The sequence below is a fragment of the Trachymyrmex septentrionalis genome, unplaced genomic scaffold (genome assembly GCF_001594115.1).
Source record: "Trachymyrmex septentrionalis isolate Tsep2-gDNA-1 unplaced genomic scaffold, Tsep1.0 scaffold24, whole genome shotgun sequence".
Classification (NCBI taxonomy): Eukaryota; Metazoa; Arthropoda; class Insecta; order Hymenoptera; family Formicidae; genus Trachymyrmex; species Trachymyrmex septentrionalis.
The window spans coordinates 989,061-1,000,860 of NW_017305397.1; the positions used below are offsets into that span (position 1 = coordinate 989,061).

Sequence of the window (11,800 nt, forward strand, 5' to 3'; positions counted from 1 at the left end):
TATACATAAATTACTTGTGCATAATCAGTCTACATTACTATAAAAATATATATTAATTCACCCATTTTAATTGTAAAGTTAAAATTTATTTTGTTAAATGTACACTAAGAAAAAAAGTTGCTGTTTCAAGCCAGCTTCAAAACAAATATTAGCTGATTCAACTAAATGTACACTTAAAAATTCATTTAATTGATTCAATTAATTTCTTGTTTAGATATGGACAAATAAATCCTTGGTTGATACAATAAAATAATTTAGTTGAAGTCAAACATTTGGTTATTGTATTGTACACAACTTTGTTAGATGTCAATGTTATCAAAAATAAGTAAAATGTTACAATAATCAAGTGTTTGATTCAACTAAATTATTTTATTGCATCAACCAAAGATTTGTTTGCCCATATCCAAATAAAAAATTAATTGATTTAACTAAATAGATTTCTCGGGTGATAGCGATCACGGGCTGTTAAACAAATATTTGTTAATTCAAACAAAGAACATGTTTTTAATTACAAGATTTTATTAATCTAAGTACATAAATATTTGAACTAATAATCATTACGAACTAAACGCATTTAGTCAAGTTAACACTTTTTTTTCCTCATTGTACACACTAATTATAAGATGTCTTTAAAAAGTTCGAGCGACGAAGATATATTATTTTTCTATATTTAGTCGCAATAAACGAAGTCAGCGTTCTTTCTCGAAAGGAATGCTCGGGCGTAGCAGGTGAAGAATCAACATGAATGAAATTGCTGCTCGCCAGTTATACTTTCAGAAGGAAGAACGAAGAAGATACGCTGTGACTCCGTCGTTCTCGAAGAACGATATCGAATGTTAAGAGGCACGGAGTGGGAAAATACACTTTCTCCGTGAGCGTTGGTCGACCCACATTCTGGAATCGTTCGCCATGTTCATCGATGTTGATGTCCGTTTCGATGAACGGTGTGCTCTAATGCACGTATCTGATCAAAGGAATCAAGGTTACTCTCACGATTCTCCGCGCTAGAATCCGATAGATGCTTTTAGATCGTAGAACGGAAAATAACTCATAATTCTCATCTCATATTTTATCACGTTTTCGAGTTACTAGTATGCACTGTCGTGTCGTGTAATCACATGTTATTGCGCGACGTCAATTTAATTTAATTGAGAAATCCATAAATCATTTTTCCTCTATTACTGCAGAAGGAGGCTACTGAACTTAAAGTAATTATTTTGGAGAAACCTTTCATGATTAAGAAAAGTCTTGATTTAATTATCCGACGTTTTCTCAGTAACGCCTAAGCGTGGCATGGTTAACCATAAACGGTTATGAACAACTAAGGGAAAGAGCGAATGCCAAATGTACCATACATGGCGTATGGTAAAAGTTGCTGGCACGCAATAGTGCGCACAATATCCCCATAAGCTAATGTATGTATATATCAGAGTTTCTATTTATCTTGAAGTACATCATTACGACACATACGCTAATTTAGATGTTAGCATTGGTACGCATATAGGCCTCCAAAATATCAGGAAACCAATACAAAACACCTTTGCTTCTGGTACACAGATTGTTCGAGTAATAAGTCGAAGAAGTTGTCGCCTTGAAAGAGTATGATGTACACTTCGTTCAAATTGCGGACAATTACGTCTACGTGCGAAACTGCTCGCGCGTGTTTTGGAACACGTTACATCCACGCATTTGATTATGTGAATGTTGAGATGCTATTAACCATTGATTGCGTATTACGTTGATGATACTTGGGAAGCGTATTCAGCATATTGTCTAATGAGTTCTCACGTACCCATCGTGCTCATCGCATAATGTTACATTCAGTCACGTCGAAGATTTTCATTAATTTCATTCCTGACTTTTATGCTTCCCTCTTCTTCAATTCTAAAGAAGGGGGAATATAGATAAATTTAGGGAAACAAGATTATTATGCTGAAGTCAAAAACAAGTTGAAATGAATGTACGTACATCTTTTTGCACCAAAGAACATGCTCTATTACGCGGGGTCTACAATATAAATTGTAGCGGTCGTAGGATCTTAAGTCGTAGAAAATTGACCAATCATTAGTCGATTATTCTTCTCATAGACAGTGATTGATTAATTTTCTGCAACTTAAAGCATTACGACCGCTACGACTTCTATTGTAGATCCCGTGTTGTCGATTTATCTCCAGATACACCTCGTATATTCAAATGTATTCAAAATAATTATTAGTTGCACTTAAATTTTTATTATCCACGGAAAAAATAATTCACAAGCAGGAAGAGATGCTGTTACATCATTTTATACTTTAGGTAATAATGGATTTTTAGGAAAACAAGATCATGCTGAAACTCAAAAGCAAATTGAGCTGGATGTACAAAAGAAGGTACTTTATCAGGATCTTGTCGATTTGTCTCTAGATTATGTCATAAATTCAAATATTTAAGATAATTATTATTAATTGTATTATTAATTGTATTCAAGATAAAATTTAAATGAAAGCACATCAAATAAATATATTTTTATTAAGATTTTAGATGGGTTGAGAGGTATCCTAGATAATTACCACGAATTTTTAGAGAAATAAGATCGCGTTGAAGCTAAAAAAAAAAGTATAACAGAATGTCTTGTCAATATCTCTCTTTCTCATATATTTAACTGCATTTCAGATAATTACTATTTACATATAAATTTTTATTAAACCAGCAATGAGATGGTTCTCAAACAGGATGCTAATACATCCCTGCACAAATACTTAGACAACCTTGAAAATTTCTATGAACGTAATAAGACGAAGACAGTAAATAACGTGAAACCGACGACCACACGACGGCGTCGTCCAAGCAGATACTTTAAATAATCAAGGTCAGTACGCATTCCTCTAGAACTTTCCACGGACGTTTTACCATGCTGAACAATCGTCATCCACTTTTCCCTCTCGCAATAGGCTCGACTAACAGGCACGTAGCCGCGGAATGAATGGAACATACAAAAAGACAGAGAAGCGAATCGGACTTATTAGCATATTAATCGCCGTATATACGAGGGTCGTTTGAAAAGTCCGTGCAAAGTCAGAGAGATAGCACTACTGGCGCGTATCAAGGTTAGATTTAGTTAGTAGCATCTCTTGGAGGAACACACACCAAGTTACAGCCAGATCGATCTATTTGTTTGTGTTTGGCATTCATTTGAATCGAGGAAGTCGAGTGATTTTCACGATAACGCACCAGCTCACACCTCAGCAGTTGTGGTCGCAAAATTAATGGAATTAGGGTTCCAACTCGTCTTACATTCCCCCTACTCTCCAGACTTGGCTCCCTCGGACTACTATTTGTTCCCCAATATGAAGAAATGGCTGGCGGGAAAAAGATTTTATGGAAACGAGGACGTGATTGCAGAAACAAATGGCTATTTTTCAGACTTGGACAAATCCTATTATTCGGAAGGGATCAACAAATTAGAGCAGCGTTGGACGAAGTGTATAAGCCTAAAAGGTGACTATGTTGAAAAATAAAAAAAGTTTACCTCAAAAAATTAAGTAGTTTTTATTTTTGCACGGACTTTTCAAACGACCCTCGTATATATACTTTGCATAATTGTGAGGAAATATTTGAAAACGGGAATCCCAGCATTTCCAGCTTAAGACTGCTATTGTCTCAAGACTATTTTTGTCGCGTTATCTCTCGATAACGCCGATATATAATCAACGCACGCACGCAGACGTGCCACATCACGGTGTGGATCATCAAGATCGCATCAAATTAAAAATTCGTTCCGTTTTTTATTCGGAATTAAATTTTCTGAATTCAACAGGCGAATTCAAAAAGAGAAAAGATATTTAGAACATTAGTTTTATGTATTTCAAAGAGAAACTTTATCTCGCAATAGAGATTACTTACACTACTAATTCCAAATTGCCTGTACTACAAACATTTCACTTAATATTGTTTACAACATTTAATTTCTCTCCAGAAAAATGTTCTTGCGTGCGTACGTATGTATTGCGTGCGTGTGTAATTATATTTCTGATTTTACTTTTTGACTGAAGTACAGTAAAATATATATAAAACTTATATACGAGTTGTGTATTCTCAAAATTAGCTGACTTTATTGTAGATTGTATTTTTAATATCAAGAGAGTCCTGTTACGTTTTCTTTTTGAATAAATTAAAGTAGCATCATTATTCTCGATCATTTCATCACTTTCGATGTCCGACCAAGTTTCCAATAATCAAATACGAAATTATTTTAGATTCGATCATTAGCGTCAAAAAAAGATATATATCTGGCATCGTAGCGTCTTGTAACAAAATTTACTGCTTCAAGATATCATTAACACTAGACTATTCGAATGAATTCTATGCAACGTTGATTATAAATTTCCGTGACTATTGGCATAATTAAACATCAGATTTACTATACATCGAACTCGATATGGGAATACATATATCGGTGGGAAGTTACCAAACAGGTACGAAGAAAGTTTCTTGTAGATTAAAGAGGGGAGTGAAATAAATGGCGAGCGTTTGAGAGGAATCCGATGAGAGTTTAGAGGAGGGTCTTTCTCCTCCTTGGTTCCTTCTCGTGTGAAATTAGCTACGCGTGGCTGAGAGATTTTATTAACATTTCTCTACAGTATAATGTCCGAGTTCCTATCACTCTCGATCTCAAAGCGCTTGCTTGGCGAACGAAGCGAAAGATTTCACTAATCTTCGTTAAAGATAATCTGCTCTGTGCGCTGCGCTGTATCATGGAGTATAATTGACAAAGGAAAATAAAGAATTATTAAAAATTAAAGTTTTTGTGCCTTAGATTTTATAGGTATGTTTATACAAATTGCGATATAAAATACAGTATTATTAATATATTTTACTGCTGCGCAATTAAAATAAATGTACAGTTATAATTTTTTTATTATTATTTATTAAAATTATTAATAAAAATGGTAATACTTAATTTTTCTCTATAATATTTTCTTTATAATCTTTTATTTATTATTATTATTATTATTGAGACATACAATAACACTTGTTTAATTGTTTAATATCATTTCTGTCTAGATTTTCAGGAAATAGTTTATTTTTTGAAAATGTAGTTTATATATATACCAAGCTGGTTCAAGATTTTTCGTCATTTCTTCGTTCGTGCTCGAAATAATAGCGCAGTTTACGTCAAGCTCGTAGATCGGAATCGTGCAACAGATTACGATGTACTTTATGTAACCTTTAAAAGCTAGAAACATGTTTTGTGATCTGAATTATTTAACACTACGCGTCTGCTCGTCATTACGAGGTTTAATTCAATTAGGTACTTTCACTCGTTCGAACGGCTGCATCACTAATTGCTCCGGATTATTAATTTAGGAAAGTGGCAATTTTGCAATGATTTGGCACGATTTAAAAAAAGACAATGGGAATGATCTATCTTAAGAAGAGCAATTGTAAGAAATACTTTCTGGTAAAAATAAAAATTGTTTAATATGCATTTACAAATTGCACAACTTACTACAGATTTATGACTAGTCATTCCTCAGCGGAGAAACAATCTTGTAAATATAATATCTGAAATGTAAATACAATTTTCATAACACGCTGTTTCTATAATAATAAACTTGAGAAATATCTCAAGACAAAGTCATTCAACTCTGACAAAGATAAACATCTAAAGCGACATTGCAATGACTCAAGACTATCGTATTTCATTAGAACAATAATTGACTGATTTAAATAAGAGGGAGAGAGAGAGAGAGAGAGAGAGAGAGAGAGAGAAATTATCAGCTTTTAAAATCTCAGTTTTTACAAATCCAAGTAAACTTGACTTATATTAGATAATCACACTGTCACGTCTCGATAGTCCTTGACCGTCTGGAGTTGTAATAGTCATTTCTTTAATCTATTCTGTTATGAAGTCACAGAAGTTACGAATGTTTATTCACTCCAACGTACTAATTATATATAAAAGTTAGCAATACTGATAATTTGAATAAATTAAAGACACTACGTATACGATTGAATAGGAAAGTCGATTGGTCGACACTCTGGATAATCGGACAGTCACCCGCATTTCTAACGATAAATCATTTGTAATTGTCAGAGAAAGCTGATTCCTGTATCAAAGTTGAGCGCGAATTATCCTCGCGCTGAAAATGCGCTTTATTTTCAAGAAGAAATTAGTTTTTCTCGTTGCGTTTCTCAAAATATTCGGTTCCGGTTAGCGTTTTGCCGTAGAATTTGTCTCTGCTTTTGTGAACTCGAATCAGGACTGTGCAAGACGAAGAAGACATCCAACTGGTAATTCAACAGTTAAAAACAAGTATGTAGTACGTAATCACTCAACTTTTACCGACTCGCATTTGGATATCGAGGGCACTTGCATGCCGTTCTCGGAGAAACTGACCGCTTCATCGTTCGAAGGAAGGATCGATATCATTCATCTTGCGCAGTTGTAAGTCCTTTGCAATATTTATCTTTATTAATCCTTACGATGTCGAAATTATGCAAATCAGATCTCAAACAGCGATACTAATGCTCGTTTCCATCAATGTACATTAACTTTAATCTCGGTTCAACTTACTCTTCGTCTTTTTCTAATTCTAAAGATTAAAGAAAGACGAAGAGTAAATTGAGCTGAGATTAAAATTAATCTACGTTGGTGGAAATGGACATAAGTATTTTATAAATTAAGTTTTGTATAAATTAAACGTTAAGCTAATCTTTTATAATGTATACGATGACATTTAGTAATGACATTTCATACAAGGAAGAACAAGTTGGAACTGCAATTAAGATGTATATAAGATAAAGCATTATATAAAAAATATAAATATATATATATTTATATAAAGTATATATATATATATATATTATATAAAGTATATATAAAAAATTATTTTAAAACAAAATACTTTGCAATATTAAATCTCGTAAGACCGTACATATGAAAACACAATCAATAGGAAATAAGTGCCTTTAACGGTTTAACTGGATCTTAAATTGCTTGTATAATTTTGTGTAAATTTATACACTACGCAAATTTATATACTAGAGAAGAAGATAGTATTATGGCTAGTACAGATATAATGGGGGGCCCCTCTTAACATTTCTGCTATTAAGTGGCGTATTCTGGAGTGATTACTTATGGAATTATTTACTCAGTAGCTCTCCTCTCTCTGACATCATGACGCTAATATGTCAGTAATGCCAATACACAATAATCACCATTTATAACGAATTTTTACTTTCAAGCATTTTGAAACGTTTTAAGGTACATTTTAGCATAATTACATATACCTCCTCATTCTTCTTAAATAAAGAAGAATGTAGAAAGAATGTAATAAGTGATGAATGTATTATTATACGTATGTTTGAGTGTGTTCTTTGTTATTTAATATTTTATTTTGCTGTATATATTTCGAGTTATCCAAAGTTAAACAATAATATGACATTTTGTTAATGTAGTCCCCTTATACGTGCTGATTGCTGACGGGATCTTTATCGAAGTTTTCATAACAAAATAATTATTCTAATCGATTGTAGATCTATTGTTAATCTATAGTTTATATTACATGCATATAGATTTCTAGTACTGAACAACTTATATGCGACAGGAGTTATAGGAACATATATATATTTGCATAATTTGAATATATACACTCTATAATATTTTATTTTTTATGTAACTTTGTAATCAAATATTGTTTTTTAAACAAAACCAATTTTTTATATCTATTTTTGTGAAAGGCCATATTACCACCCCTGTTTTTCTTCGATCCATTATATAGTAGTGTCGCTATATTTTTATAAATAGTGTCCTAAGTAATAAATATTTCATAACTTTGAACCCAGAATCGATTGAACAACATTTTGACAAATGTAATTGTTAAGTTTTAAATTTAAATATTAATTATTAACTGAATTATTGTACAAAATGTAAGTGGAATGCCATAATACTACCTTCTCCTCTAAAAAAATAGCGTGAATTCATATACTACTATAAAAAATAATTTGCATTTTACGGCAATCTATCAGGATAAAATGAGAAATATCTTGCAAATTATTCGTTTTTCTCTTGTTTTAATACTATTTACTTTTATTTATTTTAATACTCGTTTTAATTACTTTTATATGTAGAATAACTAGGGAGAGAAAAATAAAAAATATAATATAATAATAAATTTATATTAAACATATATATACGTACATTATTATCCCTTAAAAAATTATTAAGAGTATCTCGTTGAATAAAGATGCTTTAAAAATGTATTACATATATTTTATTCTCAACTTGCAAAATTCTTATTTGAAAAAAGTTTTTTAGAAAATGATTTATTTTTTATATATTTAACAATCTTGACACGTTTTCCTTAACCTATATATTTTATAATTTATTAATTAAAATATTTAAAGATATTGAAATCACACTATAGCAAGTTCTTAACGAAAAATCTACATTATTTCAAACCTTTGTTAAAATCAATAACATATTAATAAAAGAGATTAATATGGCAATGTCGACGACCCGTCATGTCTTACTCTTCTCTTCTCAAGGATCTTTGTCGATACATCTTTGCGCGATACCGCGAGCCTTGGAATCGCTGCACGATTCGACTACAGAATGAGGCAACGCCGATGATCGTTATGTGCATTGCATTGTCTCTTTTAACGTCCTCGGAACAGTGTTAGCAAGCTTGTACGACGTCCGTTTGCGAATAGCATTTACAGAAAAAAAACGCGGAAATACCTTGTGCGAATCAAGAAGAAGAACCGATTCCGGTTACTTTTTCTTTTTTTTTCTTAGCGAAAGTATCAGTCTGCAAGTTCGATTTAGCCAACCTTAAATTCTCGTTGAGAAAATCCTATAGAATTCTTTCCTCGCGCATAAAAAAAAATAATCATGATTGAATTAACTCAATGAACAAAGTATGTTATTGGTTAAGCTTTGGTGAAAATACACAGAATTTCTAATAACTATAACGCAAATATATATTTTGGTATGCAATTAGAATTTGAGTATGATGTCAGAGTTCGTTAATGCATATAATGCATATACATCTAATCTGATATACAGATCTGAAAATAATTCTGTTGGACCATTAAAATAATCACATAGAAATCATATATGTACGATGAGCAATGTAAAAAAACTTAATACTCTAGCAAATAGTTTACATAATTATTTTGATGGTTTAACAATTATTTCTAGATCTGTATCTAGCTACATTTTTAGATATTTCAACAAAACCGTCCTTTTCGTGTGATATCACGTACCTTCAATAGGTTCCGAATTTTGTATTCAAATTAGAAATTGTACATTGAAAAAAAATATCTTAATTTCCAAGAAATATTTCTTTGCTGGTATTCAAAAAAATTATTTCTTTGAATCAAAGAAATTTTCATTGATCCAAAGAAATAATTTTTTTTAATACAAACAAAGAAAAATTTCGTTGAAATCAATATATTTTTCAGTACAAGAATTATTTCTAAATCGTCCCGATCTATTTTCTAATAATATACTGCCGGTTTTATATCTAGTACACAATATTCGAGAAAACATAAACCCTAAGAAGAATTATATTTGAATACAATCTAAACATATATTATCCTGTGCCACGGCAGAGAAAGTTCTCTACATCTACCGTGTGTATTTGGAAAGCATATATTTCTCCGCGTTTTCGGAAGACACAAAGGTATTGAACAACTTCCTGTTATGAAATACAACGGTTTTATGTTTATTTGTAGAACTGTTCAAATGATTTTTTTCTCTCGTAATGATGACAATGAAAAAAGAGAGAATAAAGAATTCTTTTTGTTATCTAATTAGTTTAAAGTTAAAAACCGTTAATAATGTCACATTGTAAATATATTTCTCTCGCAAGATTTCTACAAATCTATTTAATTATAATGTTACATATTTCGTCGTAAAATTAACTATTGTTTTATACTTATCTTTACTTATTTGCTTATCTTTACAATTGTTTGAAGATAATTATCGTAAATTTGCAACTGCTTATGTTTAAACATAAATACGATAATCATCATTTGACATATGGTAATTTACAGCGAGAAAGCGGATGTTGCCAGTATGAAAGTAAACTATGGATAATATCCGGAACTAGCGGATTAAATTACTATGTCTGTCGAGATACTTCTTCGTAAAGGTTAAAGACTGTTTCTCTCGAAATAGGAATACTCTTAAGGAACGTCAGAGTTAAATAATTATAAATATTGAATAAAGCAATATTAATTCTTTTAAAGTCAAATTTATCTTTCCATATAATTTTCCTTTTATAGTCTTCGTTAGCGAATAAATTTATGATAGGAGAGAAAAATATTTATTACTATATAATTATAAGTTTGATAATTGGGAATTAGCGCTGTACTATGTGCGCAATAAATTTCAATATTATTAAATTGCATTTTTCGTATTTAATTAATAATTCGTATACATGTTTCAGCTAACTTTTTAGCCTACATTCAAATAAATTCGTGATAAGCAATAACATGTATAAAACGACAGTATCCACATATTTTCGTTTATTATCCGCAATGTTTCTGTGAGATGATCAATCAACTATTTATTGGAAAGAAGACGCAACCAGTTGACAGTTGAATGGTGCAACAATGAATAAGCGCCTCGAAACACTGTTGATAAACGTCACATAATATAACAATTTAGTCCATTAATAATTAAAATAGCTTTGAAATAAAATTTTTGTTTGTATTTCAACATCAAAGTGAACTGCTGTCTCGTAAAATTTAATTTTCACAGTTTAAAAATGTTTAAATTTGACGAGACAGCAGTTTACTTTGATACTGAATAGACTAAATTGTTATATCATATAATGTTTATCAGCAGTGTTTTCATATAATATGTACTAAAAATGGCTAAAAAGTTAACCGAAATATGTATACGAATTATTAATCAAGTACGAAAAATATAATTTAATAATATTGAAATTATCGCGCATATAGTGCAGCACTAATTCCCACAAACTTATTATAATTCCCACATACACAAGAGCACAAACTTATTATAATTCTATTTTTTATATCAGAGAATTAAAATTATCATTCGTGTTTATTACTACGTTAAATTAACTAAAAATAATTTATATTGGCCACTAAAAATTGATTGCTCTATTGAACAGAGTCGGATCGAAATTACATTCCGGAACGAAATTTCAGACCGGTTACAGTTATGATCCAACTTTCGGTTTCGGTGTCGATTCCAATCTTAATGATAACGGTGACCATTACAGGTGTACAATTACCGAAAACCGAAACTGAAAAGGATTAAAAAGAACTGAAATTCAAATACTCTCGATTACTGTAAAAATAATGGAATCAAAAGTTGAATTTAGTTTGGGATCGTTATCCAAATCGAAATTTGTCGATTTGAGTTCTTGCTATTAAATATGCATAACATTTATGTTTATTATAAAATTGTATTGTATTATCTACATATAATTTCTAAAATTCTTTTTAAATAATGTTCGTTTATACAATTCCATATGTTACGCAATATTAAGAATTCTCTATATAATAATGTTATAAATATTCATTTCATTTATGCTAAGAAGAAAATGATGTCATCACCATCATCGTCATTATGTCTTATCATACAATCTAAGCAATTTTAAATGCCAGTCCTATCCCTATATAGCTTCATGAATTATGTCAGTAGCTACATGCCATATCGCGCTTTCAGAGTATTCATCATGCATAAGACGCATCATTTGACGCACTTCAGGGCACACATGAATCCAATGTATATATTCGCGTCGTTTATGCGTCTGAATTAAATATCTCTAGATTGTAT

The 11,800-nt window shown here is 31.0% G+C and overlaps 1 protein-coding gene across 1 annotated transcript in view; it reads right to left on the reverse strand.

The window, feature by feature from the left end:
* The window catches only part of LOC108748616 (decaprenyl-diphosphate synthase subunit 1), a 43,578-nt gene that overhangs the window by 22,606 nt on the left and 9,172 nt on the right, over positions 1–11,800 (reverse strand). The gene's annotated exons all lie outside the window — the stretch shown is intronic.